At 37.7% G+C, this 18144-nt stretch overlaps 1 non-coding gene across 1 annotated transcript; it reads left to right on the forward strand.

The window, feature by feature from the left end:
• Positions 1-15810: 15810 nt before the first annotated feature.
• LOC128571314 (U6 spliceosomal RNA) lies at positions 15811-15917 on the forward strand. Its single transcript, XR_008375746.1, has one exon. It is a non-coding gene; the product is annotated as a U6 spliceosomal RNA (small nuclear RNA).
• Positions 15918-18144: the final 2227 nt, after the last annotated feature.

Raw genomic sequence — 18144 nt, forward strand, 5'->3', positions numbered from 1 at the left:
GAGTACTTTCATACTCTGTTGGTGGCACTGTAGAGTTGTATATTGATTAGCAGCTCACAGAGCAATTTGGCAAGATACATAAAAATTTAAAATATCTCAACATTTAAATCCAAGAATTTGAATTTTAAGGAATTTACTCCAAGGAAATCAAATAAATACAATGTTGTTTATAATAACTCCAAATTGTAAATTACTTACATGTCCACTAATAGATTCATTAAATAAATTGTGGGTACCTCTATGTGGTTTAACTACAACCAGAATACCATGAAATCATTAAAAATTATCAACATCTATGTGTTTTGATATAGAAAGATATCTGTTAAGTTAAAAAAGGTAGTTTTCAAAGTACTATGCATACATCATTATATTATAATACATAATTAACTATAACTTGTAAAGTATTTTGTAAAAATAATCCTGGAAGTATTTACAGCAGAGTGTTAACAATGGTTTTCTCTGAGAGGTGAGATTATAAGCAGAATTCCCACTTCTGAGATTTTGTATTGCTTGATTTAAAAAAAAAAATACTTTTTAAGTATAAAAATCAACATAGTAAAGGATTCCCATTTTAGAAAAAAAATCTGGTCTAAAATGATTCATTAAGAATTTTACGATGAATGGGCGGCACCTGTGGCTCAGAGGGTAAGGTGCCGGCCCCATATACCGAGGGTGGTGGGTTCAAGTACAGCCCCGGCCAAACTGCAACAAAAAAATAGCCTGGTGTTGTGGCGGGCGCCTGTATTCCCAGCTACTCGGGAGGCTGAGGCAAGAGAATCGCCTAAGCCCAGGAGTTGGAGGTTGCTGTGAGCTGTGTGACGCCACGGCACTCTACAGAGGGCAATAAAGTGAGACTCTGCCCCTACAAAAAAAAGAATTTTACGATGAAATAATGAATAGAATTCATTTCTACCTATGTTTTTAAATGGTCTAATTTGTTCATTGAAAGCTTTTAGAAAGTGTTCCTTCTATTGAAAGACCAGGAATAATTTTCCTGAAATTGATATTTTAGCTTTGTAGGCAATGGTTCCTAACCAAACAGTTTTGAGCATCACAAGTATACGAGCTTGTACAACCAGCTCTGAGTAAAATACATCTATCATCACTCTGTGAGATGACTTCCCACTAAACAAACACCTGGCCTAAAAAAATTAATGGATAAACCAATATTGCAAGCCTAAGCTGCATTCATATAGATCGGATTAGTTTACATTCACATCACTATTTTTGTTGAAAAGTATTCCATTCAAATAATTGAAAAATTTGCTTTTCGCAATATATTGTCACATTTAAACATATACTGAAAATACTCTGGATAATGTTATACAAAAGCTACAAAACCCTATAATCATTTTCAAAAAGATACTGTATAAAACTCAACTGTGCTATATATTTAGACTTGAAAACAAAGCATTATAATGAACTTAGATGTGAAAGTAGTATGTCTCAAAGAGAATCATCTTCAAATTTTAAAAATTCACATGGGGGATGCAGACAAGATCAAGGTATGATTAAAGATAATAATAAGTTATATAACAAATGTGAATTGCATCATTTCTCTGCACCAAATTTTACCACTGCGACCTATGACAATTTAAACAAAAAACCCAAACACATTATAAATCATACACCTCCCCCACATACTCTCTCAAGCAAAAACATCTACCAAGTACACAATCAAATTAAAACCGTAGGAGAGATTATTAGCTTGTACATGTTCCTAATTATTTGAAAAATTCATCTTTTGTTCAATTGCAATATCATTCAAGAGCACGTTTCAATCTTAGGAAAGGGATTCAAATCATAAAAGTGATTGTAGAGAGTGTTTATTAAAACAATGGTTCAGGACAAAGCAAAATTCTGGCAGGTATTGCTGGTTTTATTCTATGTGCACACAAATAACCTTTTTGTCACTATTTAGAAGGCTAGCTACGTATAGGAGATAGAATAGTACAAAAGGTATATGGGGGAAGGGGCAATGTAGAGTAAGATTTATTACCTTCAATTATTTTTGTTAAAAACTTTCCTCAGGGCACAAGCACATAATATATTGTACTTTCCATTACTTAGTACAAATGTAAAACATATCTAAAAAACACATTTCATCTTCATGACATATTAAAATAACAAGTAGGATGTCATGACGTTAATTTGACAGATGGGCTGTCATTTAGCAATGTTGTACAACATTAGTTAACAGCAAATTAATATCATCATATCCAATTTTTTTTAACATCTATAAGCTATCAGATTTGTTTACTAATCTAATAGGAGAAAAATAGCTAGCTAAAAATATGCAAATGTAATCCACATATAATTTTAAAATATCTACTTTTAACAAACTTGAAAACAAATTATAAAATTCAGAAAACAGAACTCTAAGCCAAGAGCAAACAATGCCTCCCCATAAACAAAATAATCTAAAAACTCTGATCTCAGAATTCCCCAATTTTATCCTTCACTAAGGTATTGATTTTTTGACAAGTTCACATGTACATTATTAATTGACTCATAAAAATTTTCAGCATATTGTACTGAGTTTATTATAACCATCTTTACTATATACTAGGACCAGTATCTTTTCATCAACACCAGCTGTTGAGCAAACTCAAGTGACACAGTAGATTCATGATTAGTTCATAGAAAAGAAAGCAAAAATAGAGTGACATAAATTTAATTTCATTGCACTTTCACATCTAAAGCAACATTTTATACTCACTGACCACAAATGAGTTATCTATTATAAAAACAATCTTGATCTATGCAACACCAACGACCAAATGGTGTTAATTTTAAGTCTTTGTATTAAATTTTGATGTTTTCTGAAATTATTTTAGTAGTATTGAAATAACATGAGAAAATTATTTCTTGCCAATTTATCCTCATTGATGATTTAATTTAAGGAATTCTGTAGGCTCCTTTCATTAAGACTTTTTCTTACCTAATCCACAAACAGTAGGGACAAAAGAAGGAGAACCTTTCCTACCCTAATATCAAGGTTTCAATCAACATAGCTTAATTTTATCTGGCTCTTGGAGCATTAACAGGAAGGTTTGCAAAAATTTGGCTTTAAATCTTTAGCAGCTACAACCCACAAAAACATAAAACAGTGATTTTATGGCATTAAAATAGACCTGTTTCTCTATAAAAAGAGTTTTGGTACACCATGCTTTTAGCAAATAAGTTATAATTTCCTAATGGGAACAAGGAAGACCTGATTTTAGGAATGATTGCTTGTGTTTGAAACTTTAGGAAGGAATTTACATGCTTTTTTTTCTAACACTTGCAAATTTGGTTACCTCCTTTGAAGAGCTAACTCTTTCCATATCAATATCATATAATTTATATCCCCAGTTTCTTAGATATGTTAATTTGGAAATCCCTACTGGATTTAATATCTCCTTATTAGTACAGTGCTAAGTAAATGGTATATATTCAATAATAGCTGATTGTGAAATTCTAGCCATGTTTATACATTAGAAAAAATCTGGCTGTATGTTTTACCTCCACAGTCCAATTATATTAGATAAGCAAAACAATGCTTTTTCTACTTAAGACTTATTCAGGGTCTCATTTCTCCTTCATTTTATTTGTTACCCCCTGAAATTTCCTTTTCCTTTCTCTTCCCACTCCTAGAAGAGACACCCAAATACACACCAGCTGTTAATGCTCATACACAAATACACACACATATATCCCAACTACATATATATGCACACATAATTGCAACACCAAATATATAACATTCGTTTAAAAATTAAGAATTGTATCAGTAAAATTAAATTAAGAATTATAATTTTATATAATTATTTAGTTCTGTGTATTAAATAGTAAGTATATTTTGTTCCTATCTCATTGATTTAAAAGAAATCTAGACTGAAATAAAGATTTTTTTAGCTTAACTTACATTGATTTTCTCCATAAAATCATTGATCCTTTCTTCTAACGGTTGGACTACGATATTATGCTAAAATAGTGCAATAATTTCATTCATGTCACATTTTCTAGTGAAAATATTTTGTTTTATTAATTTCTTGAAAATTGTGTTTTGCTGGCCAGGCATGGTGGCTCATGCCTGTAATCCTAGCACTCTGGGAAGCCAAGACTGTTGGATTGCTTGAGCTCAGGAGTTGGAGACCAGCCTGAGGAAAAGTGAGAACCCCATCTCTACTAAAAGTAGAAAAAATAATGGGACATTATGGTGAGTGTCTATAGTCCCAGCTACTTGGGAGACTGAGGCAAGAAGATCGCTCAAGCCCCGGAGTTGGAGGTTACTGTGAGTTGTAAAGCCATGGCACTCTATCCAGGGTGACAGAATCAGACTCTGTTCCAAAAAAAAAAAAAAGAAAGAAAGAAAAGAAAAAAAATTGTGTTTTGCCATACCCGCCAATTCCGTTGGAATTTATTAGTAACACAGTTGTTACTAAGAAAAGAGAATTTTTAAAAAATAATTCTCGATTTGTTCTTATGGTGGTGGTGGTAGTATTTTTACCTAATATCAATGCTCAGCTATTCCTAGATTACGTAGCTTTGAGACTTCTGATTATTTTGCGAGAAGTACATCTCATAGTTATTTATACACAGACCTAGATCTTTGTAGGAGAACTAAATTCAATTCTTACTCTCATAATAATAAAAACAGCATGGTTACTCAGTTTATATAACCATAAGATTGAAACCATGTTGTTCATTATACGTAAGGAAATCTATTGTGCCAATTGGAGTAATATCAATAAAAAGTAAATAAAATCTGGTAATGTGATATTGTAATAATTATACTGTCATTCAAACATCAAAATATTTCAGAGAAAATTTTATTCTATAATTTCAACTAGACTATGGATAGGCACTTTAAGAAAGAATAGGCTTATGGAAAGTCAGTATTCATATTTGAATTTCTGGCACTGACAACGTGTGGCTGAAAAAAATAAATCGATCTTTGTGTTAGCCAATTACAGTGACACAGATATTGTAAGTACAAGTTGGCTAATAATAACAGTTTTTAGTGACTAGAAACTGCATATTTCAAGTACCCTGAATGGTGTTTGGTATTTCCTTTGTGAAGGCAAAGGTTTTTAAGAATGTAAAATAGAATCAGAACATTATTTTTATGATTCTGTATCAAATAAGTAACTCTTATTATGGGTCTTTAAGCCCACTTTAAACAGAAAAAAATTGCAACACCCATAGAAGACTTATCTTCATGTGACTCATTCATTTACTGATTATTGCCGCATGTGAAATTCCATCAGAATTACCTTTCTAAATACCTCTTCATTTTTCCTCCATGACAATAAGTATTTGTAATAGGTAACTGTGATATAATTTAAAAATCCACATATATCTGACCTTTGTTCCAAGTTCCTGGCATACACAACCACCCAGGCAATTTCTTGAGTGAAAGGAGTATCTTTGTTATGCTAAGGAGGGCCCCCTAGATAGCTTTAAGATAGCTTTAAGATAAGAAAAAGTGACCACATGATTAAAGCCTAATCTTTAGAGAGGGGAGGGACTGAAGGGTTCAATCAGGTGGCCAATAACTTAATCAGTCATGCCTATGTAATGACATCAGGGCTCAGGGGACCTTCCTGGCCTGTGAACCTAGTAATGTACCAATGGCACACCCTGACTCCACAAGAACAGAAGCTCCTGTTCTTTGGACCCTTCCAGTCCTTGTTCTACACATCTCTTCTTTGTTGATTTTTATCCTTTATGACAAAACAATAATTTTAATTTCAGTGCTTCCCTGAGTTGTGTGAGTCATTCTGGAGAACTGTCAAACATGAGGAGGTTGTGGGAAGCTCTAATTTGTAGTTGGCTGAGCCCAAGTTTGGTAACACACAAAACTTGTGTTTGGTCTCTGAAATGGGGACAGTGAAGGTTTGTCCCAAACCTGTGAAGCTGGATGCAAACTCAGGGTAGTTGGTGGCAGAACTGAAATGAATTGAAGGATACCCCGCTGGCATCAGACAGTTGGGTATTGGAACACAGCAACCAACAGTTGAAGAATTCTAAACTTTTGGATTTGCTTCCACTCTGCTTCCTGCAATATGTAACTAAACAATTTAAATAGTCTTTTTTTGTTTGCTCCTGCTTTTTTTTTTTTTTTTCATTGTTGGGGACTCATTGAGGGTACAATAAGCCAGGTTACACTGATTGCAATTGTTAGGTAAAGTCCCTCTTGCAATCATGTCTTGCCCCCATAAAGTGTGACAATAGTCTTTAAAAAAAAGATATCACAGTGACATCACAGCCATTAACTCCAGTTGCTTTTTCTAAACGTTTTCATCTGAACAAAACAAAACCCAACAAAACTCAATTATTACCTACTCATACTTCGAAGAACACACAAGGTATGAAGATAAAAGCCATCGTATATGTATTTAGTGGTCTTTATCACAGTCATTTTATAGACATCAAAAGAAAAACCAAATAGACTACAATTTAATGGGGAAAGCAAGAGCTAAAATACCAAAAGCCCAAAACACTAGAAATTATAAAATATGAACTTTCTATTTCATTAATGCCTTTATAAAAATCGTCTTTGTTAACTATACGATGTTAATCCTGCTGTTTCAGATAGAATTGACATTAAACCCTAGATAAAAAGCATTTTGCTAATTTTTGTTTTTGTAATAAATGATGCAGGACCATGAAAAAGATTGGATTACAAATTAAGAGAGCCCCTGAGCATAAGACTATACTGAGAGTTAAAAATCTTTGTAAACACTGGTGAATGCCATGTGTCTCGAGGAATTATCAATTTTAAAGACTGATGAGAAACAGATGAAGCACACAGTAAAGTTGCCACAAGGGCTAAGTAAAAGTCCTGGCCACTATTTTTTACTAACACTTAATAGTCAACAGCTCTCAAACATTTGTTAAATGTACTTGCTAGAAACGAGAGGATGTGAGTTACTTGTAAAGAAGAAACGCTGAATGAAGATTCGGGGGGAAAAAATAAATGTCAATTTCCTCATAATACAATTCACTTCACAATTAAAATACTTCACCTGGTGGTAAAATCTGAAAAATACATTTTCCAGCACAACCTTATCCACTTATCATAGTATAGGAATATAAGTGGATTTCAATTTGGTGATTTAACCTATAGCTTTAAATCTTTAATAAACAAACTTGAAATTCCAAACTTTAATAATGAAAAGGCCATAACTGAAATGATGTCAACCCTGGATATGAATCTCTTACCAACATGATGAAAGCCCCACTTGTAGAGCTGCACTTCTGGTCAGCAGCTGCATTTTTGTTTTAATAAAAGGAGAAGGGGTGCCAGCACACCAGTGCGATCCAAGACATCGTTGCTACATAAGCAGTAGGATTAATTGCTTTTCCAGAAAGCTGGAGTAAGCTCTCCTTCCACTGTCCCATCAGGATCGGCTTCCATAAAATGAGTGTAATAAGATAATGTATTACATACGCCAGTAACTCCTACCAGCAGCATTCAGTTGAACAAAGCCATACATATTTATATCAATAAAAGCTTCATTGCTACGTATATTTCAGACATCATATTTTAGCCATGTCTTTAAAGTAGAGATAAGGTAGACTATAAAGAAGCAAAAGTGCATTTTCTTACTTCTTGAAGAATCTGTCTACCTTTCCTCTCTTATCTTCTTTCTAATGAGATGAGGCAAAATAAACATGTGTTAGAGATTCTGGAAAACTAGAACTACCAATATGAAAAGTTTGTAAAAATATGAACTACATACATTTTAATTAGCACCCAAATGGTCAATGTATGATTTTATGATGGATGAAATTTGGAGAGATCATTTGACTATTCTGTATATAGCCATGAGAAGGGCATTTAGGTTGTAAAATACCATGATGATTTCTTAGGCTCACACCATCCTTTTGAAGTGAACATAGAGGAGAAAGTTATTTATAAATTTAGGAATAACACAGAAGGGAGCATGACAAAGGTCACCCTCCAACCAGAAAAAGAACCCTTTTCTTTTGGTTCCACAGACTGGAGCTTATCCACTAAATCATTTTGATTACCAGACCACAACCTAAGTGTACCTTCTCATAGCTATAAATGAGATAGTCAAATGATCTCTCCCAAACCCATCAATCATTTTGGGAATTATTGGAGAGCCTAAAAACCAGAGGTTTATTCCACAGATACAAAAGCTCTGAGACTCGTTTTGCAATTCTGGCTCACTTACGAATATGATATAACATGGTATATTAGAAACTGAAAGTTTCTCTTGGATCCTTATTTTTATTTTTATTTTTTTGAGATGGAGTTTCACTCTGTTGCCTGATGCTAGAGTGCCACGGTGTCATAGCTCACAGCAATGTCAAACTCCAGGGCTCAAGTGATCCTTTTGCCTCAGTGTCCTGAGCAGCTGGGACTATAGACCTGTGCCACCAGGCCCAGCTAGTTTTTTTTTTTTTTCTTTCTATTTGTAGTAGAGTCTCACTCTTGGTGAGGCTGGTCTAGAACTTCTGAGCTCAAGCAATCTACCTGCTCAGCCTTCTAGAATGCTAGGATTATTGCTATGAGCCGCTGCACCTGGCTGGATCTTTTTTAAAACTATGAGTCTTTCTCTTCAGGAGAGTACATGAATTATTATTGTTGAATGAATCATAAACCAAACCTATCTTTACTCAAATGGATGTTATTTGTTGAATGAAATAAAGGATTATTTAGGTCTCTGCTTCAAATTTGGGGGAAGAATAAAAATAAAGTTATGACGGTAAGCTAAAATGTTTTAATCTGCTTCAAATTTGGGGGAAAAATAAAAATTAAGTTATGACGGTAAGCTAAAATGTTTTAATCTTCCATACCCTTAAATGTGAACATGTATGTGTGTGTGTATAGCATTAAAAATAGAAATACTTTCAGAAATTTTTTTTTTTTTTTTTTTTTTTGTAGAGACAGAGTCTCACTTTACCGCCTTTGGTAGAGCCCCATGATATCACAGGACTCACAGCAACCTCTAGCTCTTGGGCTTCCACGATTCTCCTGCCTCAGCCTCCCAAGCAGCTGGGACTACAGGTGCCCGCCACAACGCCCGGCTAATTTTTGGTTGCAGTTCAGCCGGGGCTGGGTTTGAACCCGCCACCCTCAGTATATGGGGCCAGTGCCCTACTCACTGAGCCACAGGTGCCACCCCAGAAATATTTTTATTCAGAAATATTTTTTATTTCATGGAATATTCAGAAATATTCCATGGTAGCTTTAGGAATATAAAGAATAGTATTTTGAAAGTAAGCTATCAGCTGCTTAAAAGGTTTTAACAACTAGCACTTTCTAAATTCTTAATAAAATTATTTTTTTTGTAGCCTTATCTACCCTGAGAAAAAACATACAATACTATTCATCCTCTGTTATGATGTCTCTGATGATTTCCAAACGTTTCTTTGCTATGCAGCAGAAGTATATGATTTCTGATCCAGATGCTTTAAAAAGCAATTCTAACAAAGAAATTTAATCTGAGCTGAACTTGGCACAGATTCCAAAAACCTATAGGATGATGTTTTGGAAGTTGCTCAAACAAAAGCTGAAACAGAAATATGCATTCACAACCATATATCCCCGGCTGTTAGCAATAAATGAAGGATACAGATTTTTTCCATAAGTGTGGGTGAATAGATGTTAATGCTTATAAAATACAGTTTAAATACCAAAACAACATTTGAGACTGATGGTTATTTTTTTGTAAAGCAAAACTAATTAATTCAAAAGAAGGTAAAAATCAAATACTACACATATTCAAATAAATACTACACATGTTCAAATAAATACTACACATATTCTTTGAAATTTATTCAGAAGCTTTGGTGCCCACCCTTAAGGAATTATTGTCTTCATGATATGCAATACATTTATGGCATAACAATCTAAAAAAACAATATAAAAAGACAAGAGTACTTTGAGTCAGTTTCTTCCACAAAACATGGAACAAGCTGAGTACAAAGTTTTGAGACTAATTTTGGAGTCCCAGAAGAGGAGGAGAAGAGAAGAATAATGAGCTAGAAGCAACACATATTTGAAAAGACAATGCCTCAGAATTTTCAAAAATTCACAAAGGATATCAAGCCACATAGTCAAAAAGTGCTAAATACCCCAGGAATAATAAACACAAGAAAAGTACACTAGGAATATCATAATAGAAAGGGCTAAAAACCAAAGGCAAAGAGAAAATCTTAAAGGCAGAGGGAAAAAAGGACACATGACACTTCAGTGAAAACAATGTTATCAGAAGACAACAGATTATTTACTATTTGCAAAGTGGTTAAAGAAAATAACTCCAACCTATATTTCTACGCTCAGTGAAAATATCCTCAAAAAATGAATATGAAAGAACATTTTTAGGCCATTAAACATTGAAAGAATTCATCACTAGCAGACCAACACTAAAAAATACTACTATGTAAAAGTATTTCTGTACATTAATCTTTTATCCTGAAAACTTGATAAACACACTGATTATTTCTAGTAGCTTTTTTGGTAGATTCTTTAGGATTTTCTATATGCATTGTCATGTTATCTGTGAATAACAGCTTTATTTATTATTTTCCAGTCCAATAGCTTTACTTTTTTCCCTTCTATTATTGCACTAAGTAGAGTTTTCAGTTCAGTGTTAAATGGAAGTGATGATAGATGATATTCTTACTTTGGCTTGGTGTAGCTCAGGGGCTAGGGTGCCAGCCGCATACACTGGAGCTGGTGGATTCAAATCTAGACCAGGCCTAGATTGCCAAACAACAATGACAACTACAACTAAAAAATAGCCAGGAGTTGTGGTGGGTACCTGTAGTTCCAGCTCCTTGGGAAGCTGAGGCAAGAGAATCACTTAAACCCAAGATTTGGGGGTTGCTGTGAGCTGTGACACTACAGTACTCTACACAGGACAACAAAGTAGACTCTGTCTTAAAAAAAAAAAAAGATATTCTTACTTTGTTTCTAATATTAGGAAAAAGCATTTAATCTTTCACCATAATTAAGCATGTTGGTAGCTATGGGTTTTTCATAGATGCCCTTTTTCATCCTGTTTGTTGAAAGTAAATGGATGGACTTCTGGTTCCAAAATGGCAGTATGGAAGCAGGCTGGCTTCACCTCCTCCCACCCCTACCCTCACACACAGAAAACTGAGAACAAATACACACCACCAATATTATCAAGCTACTTGGGATGCTGAGGCAAGAGAATCGCTTAAGCCCAGGAGTTTGAGGTTGCTGTGAGCTGTGACACCATGACCAGAGACTCTGTCTCAAAAAAAAAAAGTCCTAGAATTCAAATACGAAGTGAGACAGTTCTTAGGGCCATAGGAGAAGTGAAAGAACTCCAAATAGATGGTAAGAGAATCAAACTTCTACCCCATCAACACCTGATCCCTCGTTCTGCCCAGGATCAAGTGCATGGAAAGAATTTCCCTCAACTTACTGTTTGTACTCTCGGAAAAGTAAGGTCCAAGTGGACAACCAGCTTCCCACCATTCTGGGTTCCCTGAACGGAGACCTGTCCCTGCCAGAGACAAAGAGGAGAGGCAGCCCCAGTCTTAGAAACGCTGTAAGTCAGCCAGAGGAGACACCAAATCAGAGCACCATGCTGGGGGAGCTTTGTCCCATAGCCAGCCTTCTCACACTGCTGGGATTCCCCTTTGTGACCTTCCCCATTGGAGAGAAGGGCAGCACTCTGTTTACTAGAGTTAGGTGAACCTGGGCTTCAGGTGCCCCCTAGAGCTGAAAAGGAGGCAGTGACCTAGTCGTAAAGAACCCCTAAGCTTGGGAGCAAGATGGCTGTCTAGAAACTCCTGGCATTTGTTTCCCCCACAAGAGAGGAGTGAGGTAACAAACATCTAAGATTTGACTGGAGAGTCAAAGAGAGAGTGCTAGTACAGCAGGCGAGTGGATGCACCTGTGGTGGTCGGAAGTTCTGGAAGGCAGTGTGGAGGCACCTGGCCTCTGCTGTCCTGCCATCTCCCCTACAAGAAGCAGAGGACAGAAGGTAAGCAGAAGATCCCCACCAGACCACACTGACAATTCAAGCACCTACAGTCCCCACAAAGGGAGAATCCCACAGTCTCTCTGTTTAGAAAGCTGCTAGAAATTCACAAGACTGCAGTCCTACATGTTAGGGGCACCCCCCTTCAGCCAAGTGGCTGAAGCATGATGTTGTCCTGAGGCCAGGGACACCTCTGGAGTGTGCCCTCCTCTGGGGGCTGATAGCCAGCACACTTCTGCAGCACTGAGGGTCCTCCATCTTCATTCTACCAAGCGCACCTCAGTGGCTAAATGCCTCAACCCCAGCAGTGCAGAGACTGGGCCCAGGATCAGCTGTGATGCTGACCCTACACAGTAGGGAATCCAACTCCTGCTGCCCTCACTTCCAGCCAGAGGAGCAGTCAGGCAGTCCCTCCCTGGGCAAACCAACCCTTGAGCCAGCCAAACTGCTGCATGCCCTCCCCAAAGTAGAAGAGACCCTCAAGACTCTGAGCAGCTGACATGCTCCTGGACGAGCAAGGGCAGCTACATGCTTGTACCCAGGGCCTGAGTAACAGTCTTGAGGTCTCCCCCACTCTCCTACACTCCCCCCAACACTACATACAGATATGTGAAAAAGAAGTCTCAACATTAGTACTCCTTGGGGAAATACAAGTCAAAACCACAATGAGGTATCATCTCGTTCCAGTTAGGATGACTATTATCAAAAAAAAAAAAAAAATGCTAGCAAGAATGCAGAGAAAAGGGAACTCTTATGCACTGTTTATGGGAATGCAAATTAGTACAGGCACTATGGAAAAAAGTATGGAGGTTCCTCACAAAAGTAAAAATAGAACTACCACTACACGGCAATCCCACTACTGGGAATTTATCCAAAGGAAAGGAAATCATTATATCAAAGAGACATCTACACCCTTATATTTATTGCAGCACTATTCGCAATAGCCAAGATTTGGAATCAAACTAGGTGTTTAATAACAGACGAATGGATAAAGAAAATGTGTTACACGTACACCATGGAATAGTATTCAGCCATAAAAAGAATGAAATCCTATTGTTTGCAGCCACATAGATGGAATTGGAGGGCATTATGCTGAGTGAAATAAGGCAGAGAAAGTTAAACACCACATGTTCCCACGCATGTATGGAAGCTAAAAAAGTTGATCTCATAGAAGCAAAACACATTAACAGAGGATACTATTGAGTAGGAAGGGTAGAGGGAAAGGGAGGTTAGAGAGAGATTTGCTAAAGGATATAAAATTACAGCTAGGGGTGGCGCCTGTGGCTCAGTCAGTAAGGCGCCAGCCCCATATACCGAGGGTGGCGGGTTCAAACCCGGCCCCGGACGAACTGCAACCAAAAAAATAGCCGGGCATTGTGGCGGGTGCCTGTAGTCCCAGGTACTCGGGAGGCTGAGGCAAGAGAATCGCTTAAGCCCAGGAGTTGGAGGTTGCTGTGAGCTGTGTGAGGCCACGGCACTCTACCGAGGGCCATAAAGTGAGACTCTGTCTCTACAAAAAATAAATAAATAAATAAAATTACAGCTAGATAGAAGGAATCAGTTCTGTGTGCTATACCACTGTATGACTATAGTAATGACAACATACTTGTACAAATAGGTAGAAGGAAGATAGTAATTTCCCAACACAAAGAAATAAATATTCAAGATGATTGATATACTAATTACCCATATCTGATCTCCATACATTATATGTAACAAAACATCACTGTGTACCCCATGAATATGTGCAATTATTATTAAAAAAATAAAGAATAAATGGATGGTAGATTTTCCAAATGCTTTTTCTGTATCTATTGAGATATGATTTTAAACATATGATTTAAACATATGATTATGTTTAAGTCTATTAATAGTCATTACATTGAATTTTTTTTTACTTAAAAAAATAATTATAGATTGATAGGAAGTTGCAAGGTCCTGTGTTTCCCGTTTCCTCTCTTGGTTACAGCTTATGTAATTATAGTGCAATATCCAAACCAGAAAACTGACATTGATATAAAGTGAGTATATAGTTTTGTGCCATTTTATCACATGTAGAGTCACATAACCACCACTGAAGAAAAGATCCAGCACTGTAGAGCTCTCCCTCGTGACTCCTCGCCACCATTTCTAACCTCTGGAGACCACGATCGTTTTCTGCCTCTACAATTTTGTCATTTGAAGACTGTTATATCATAGAATCACATAGTATGCATTTCAGTCAAAGTTCTCCAGAGAAACAGAACACATAGGATATACTGAGGGTGCTCCCAAAACGCACACACATTTTAAGAAAGGAAAAAAACTATGTTAAATTTGTAATACTCAAGTTACATTTGACTTCTGCAATTACGACAGGTGCTTAAGGTGACATATATTCACCTTTTAATCAGTATATATTGAGTATTATAATTTTAATAGTTTTTTTCCTTTCTTAAAATGTGTGTGTATGAATTTTTGGTACCCTCTGTATATAGAGAGAGATGAAAAGGGATTTACTAAGAGTATTACATACCTGATTACGGAGGCTGAAAAGCCCCACCATAGGCTGTCTACAAGCTGGAGAACCAGCAAGCTGGTAGTGTGGCTCTGTATGAGTCTGAAGGCCTCGGAACCAAGAAAGCTAATGGTGTGATTCCCAAGGGACCACTGGTGTGGATCCCAGAGCCTAATGCCAGACAGCCTGAAGTTCTGATATCTAAGGGTATCTTGACTCCACAGAGGAAATTCACTAAAGTCCTCCATCTTTTTGTTATATCCAGGCTCCCAGCCAGTAGGATGGTGTCTGTGCACATCAAAGGTGGATCTTTCTCACGCAGTTCACCAACTCACATGTCAGTCTCCTCTGGAAATGCCCTCAGAGACATACCAGAGCAGCCCAATTAGTCTAATAAAAGCAAAACACCTGTGTTTCCCTTTCAGCAGAAAAGGCTGAGTAGGTTCAGTGCCTACTAAAGCATTGAGAATAAATAATGTTTTACCAGCTATCTGAGTATCCCCTAAACAAGCTGACCTCAAAACCATGCATCACAAGTCTACCCCTTGTCAACTTGGCACTTATCTGTATCTTTCACCTTAATCTCCAAAGAAAGACAATAACAAGGTCATAGATCTACCTAATATAATGCAATTATCCTGTGAACAACAAAAACCACACTAATTCCTTCCCCAGAAAAGGAGGCAAAGCCCTAAAGTGATGTTTACTCCTCTCCTGGCATCTTATAACTTAAATACTATAATGTTAAATTAACAGTATTTAAATATTAATATAAACTCAATATACCTCAACAAAACAATACAAGGAAGACAGTGGGGAAGAAGCCAAAGATATTTCCTTAATAGATATGTGTATAAACATCCTTAACAAAACAGTGAGGAAATATAGCCTTTGTATCTATAATTCCTCACAGGGCCTTAGCTGGTATTATAACTCCCTTCTACCCATTCAGTATCCCATTTGCCTGCAGCATGCACCTCAGCTGGTGATCCCTCACCTGATGTGAGAGTGACTCAAACCTTCACTCCTGAAGGGTCTGAGCCAACTGTTGTCCTGCCTGGATTGAGTTTTGTGAGTTCCCACTGACCTTAATCATGGGGCATAGTAATACTAAGAGTTACCCTACAGGAATGTTTTTCAACCTTTTTCATCTCATGGCACACTTGAACCTATAGTTAAACATCTATGGCATACTTCAATTGTGTTGATCTAAAAATAGGATTAAAAAAAAGAATATACTTACTGTGCTTTGAACTTCTTTTGAAGATAATTAATAATAAAAATTTCAAAATAATCAAAATTTTTGCAGCACACCAGTTGAAAATTGAGTGAGCCGTGCTCGCTTTGGCAGCACATATACTAAAATTGGAACGATACAGAGAAGATTAGCATGGCCCCTGCGCAAGGATGACACTCAAATTCGTGAAGCATTCCATATTTTTAAAATAAAAAAAAAAAAAGAAAATTGAGTGAGCCTCCCCACCTTGCTTCTTTGCAGCACACCAGTTGAAAATCATGGTCCTAAAGGATTTCCTATAGAGGGTGGACATAAAGTTCATGTGCAATTTACCATGCTAAACTATTTTAAATTGCACACAAACTTAATGTCCACCCTGTATTGAGGCATACTCTTCCTTACCTCCATGGTAGAGCAGTAATCCAATTTTCCCTTGGTAGTCCAGACCAATTGCCCTAGCCAACACCATTACTCCCCTAACATAGTTTGGGTATTTGACTCCTCCAAATCTCATGTTGAAATTCAATCCCCAGTGTAGGAGACTGAACACCAGGCTTGTAGGAGCAGTCACCGGTTCTTGAGGGAAGGCCCTAGGAGCGGGACAATCTCCAGCATGGAGATGTTTTGCAGCCTGGAGACAAGCCCTCAGCAACTGCATGCGTTAATGAGATAAGATCCATGCTGGTTAACAAGCAGGTGTTATACTTTGAACATTTGTGGTGCAACAGGGTGGGAGTTGAGCCTGTGGGGAAAGAGCATGTAGCCCTTGTACGTCATCACTGGTCACCTCCCACACCTGTTGTATAATGCTTCAATAAAAGGCCATGGCGGCGCCTGTGGCTCAGTGAGTAGGGCGCCGGCCCCATATGCCGAAGGTGGCGGGTTCGGACCCAGCCGCGGCCAAACTGCAACAAAAATAGCCGGGCGTTGTGGCGCGCGCCTGTAGTCCCAGCTGCTTGGGAGGCTGAGGCAAGAGAATCGCATAAGCCCAAGAGTTAGAGGTTGCTGTGAGCCGTGTGACGCCATGGCACTCTACCTGAGGGCGGTACAGTGAGACTCTGTCTCTACAAAAAAAAAAAAATAAAATAAAAGGCCATGGCAGAAGTTACTCAGGACTTCCCTGCACCTGTGGGACGTCCACGTTTTGCAAGCATTGTACTTCTAATCTGTGTCCCCGCTGTTTCCTTCATGCGGTGATGGGGTGCCATAGCAGCACTGACAAGGGTGACAAGGTGGCATAGTGCCACTGACACTCCAGTGTTGGAGGTGGGGCTGAGTGTGAGGGGTTGGGCCATGAGAGTGGGTCTCTCATAAATGGCTTGGTGTGCTCCCTGTGGTAATGTAGTGAGTTCTTGCTTTATTAGTTCTGGTGAGAGCGGATTGTTTAAAGAGTCAGCCTCCCCACCTTGCTTCTTCTCTCATCATGTGACGTACCTGATTACCTTTACTTTCTGCCTTGATTGTGATGCCCTCACCAGAAGCAAATGCTGTCACCCTGCTTCTTATATAGCCCACAGAACCATGAGTCAAATAAACCTTTTTTTCTTTATCAATTACCCAGCCTCAGGTATTCCTTTATAGTAGTGCAAAATAAACAAAGATACTCCCTTCTTAGCCTGCTAACTCAGAGGCAAGAGGAACCCAAAGTGGGCAGGTGGCAGTCTTAACTTCTAGTTCAATGAAATTGTTGTGTCTCCTGATGGAAGTCTTCCTCCATCTAGGACTAAGACTTCCAGGCCAGCAAAACATAAAGGCTTGGGAACAAGAAGCAAATGCTGTGGACCACTAGGGGTAATGGTGAGTGGTGCCACTTCCGTTTCTGCCCTTTGATTCCTGGATCTGTGAATCCTGGCAATGGGAGCAACAGTCCCATATACCGGATGCTGATTCAGAGAACATACAGCCTTTTGGAGAACCTTGCCTCAGCTCTGAAAAATACTGTCACCTACCTGGCATAATAACTGGGTCTTCGGAAGGCTGTTCTATTGTTTTTTGAAGCAAGCAGCTTCAGGATGATGGGGAACATGATAAGACCAATGAATTCTTGAGCATAAGCCCATTGCCACACTTATTTGGTTGTAAAGTGAGTTCCTTGGTCAGGAGCAATGCTGTGTGGAATATGATGATGGTGAGGCATTCTGTAAGTTCGTAGATGGTAGTTTTGGCAGAACATTGTGTACAGGGAAGGAAAATTCACATCCAGAGTAAGTTCAATCTCCCCTGGGAACATTCTCACAGAAACACATGGGGAAGCCCAATCATTCTAATCAAAAGCAAAACCACCAAGGTTTCATTTTTGACAAAAGAGAGGCTTAGTGCCTACTGAAGCATTAAGAATAAATAATACTTTACCAGCAGAGTATCCTTTAATTCAGTCAAGTTGGCATTCAAAATCAGCCGAAGTGTATGACCTTTTGAGATTGGCTTTTTTC

Source organism: Nycticebus coucang, chromosome 18, assembly GCF_027406575.1.
Source record: "Nycticebus coucang isolate mNycCou1 chromosome 18, mNycCou1.pri, whole genome shotgun sequence".
NCBI classification, from domain to species: Eukaryota; Metazoa; Chordata; class Mammalia; order Primates; family Lorisidae; genus Nycticebus; species Nycticebus coucang.